The sequence below is a fragment of the Gossypium hirsutum genome, chromosome A11, assembly GCF_007990345.1.
Source record: "Gossypium hirsutum isolate 1008001.06 chromosome A11, Gossypium_hirsutum_v2.1, whole genome shotgun sequence".
NCBI classification, from domain to species: Eukaryota; Viridiplantae; Streptophyta; class Magnoliopsida; order Malvales; family Malvaceae; genus Gossypium; species Gossypium hirsutum.
The window spans coordinates 94217463-94218175 of NC_053434.1; the positions used below are offsets into that span (position 1 = coordinate 94217463).

General features: G+C 39.6%; 1 non-coding gene across 1 annotated transcript; it reads left to right on the forward strand.

The window, feature by feature from the left end:
* Positions 1–317: 317 nt before the first annotated feature.
* On the forward strand, positions 318–424 carry LOC121210532 (small nucleolar RNA R71). Its single transcript, XR_005905650.1, has one exon. It is a non-coding gene; the product is annotated as a small nucleolar RNA R71 (small nucleolar RNA).
* Positions 425–713: the final 289 nt, after the last annotated feature.

Sequence of the window (713 nt, forward strand, 5' to 3'; positions counted from 1 at the left end):
TCCTCCTCCATTCGAATCACACATCATCACTGGATGTACCTGAGTAGAATCACACAAACCGTCAATCTTTTTTATTTGAGAGTTCTACTTTGTTAGATAGCATAGTAACTGCGTCGAGGTTGAAAACACCGGCTGCTTCCATTGGCTTTGTTCTCATAAGTTGCCACTGATAGTTATTCAGTGACATCTCCTCAATAAATTAGTAAGCCGCCTCAGGTGTCTTATCATTAATAGTTCCTCCAGCGGCTGCATCAATCATCTGCCGAGTAGAAGGATTCAGGCCATTATGGAACGTTTGAACCTGTAGCCAAAGCGGCAACCCATGGTGAGGGCACCTTCTCAAAAGGTCCTTGTATCTCTCCCATGCATCGTAGAGTGTTTCTAAATCCATCTGCACAAAAGAAGAAATATCATTACGTAATTTGGCTGTTTTGGCTGGTGGAATATATTTTAATAAAATTTTTTTGGTCATTTGTTCCCAAGTAATGATTGACCCTCGTGGTAACGAGTTCAACCATTGTTTAGCCTTATTCCTTAATGAAAAGGGAAACAATCGAAGGCGAATGGCGTCATCAAAATAGCCATTAATTTTAAAGGCATCACAAAATTCTAGGAAATTTGCCAAGTGAGCGTTGGGATCCTCGTCCTGCAAACCATTAAACTGAACAAATTGTTGTATCATTTGAATTATGTTAGGTTTCAGTTCAAAATTA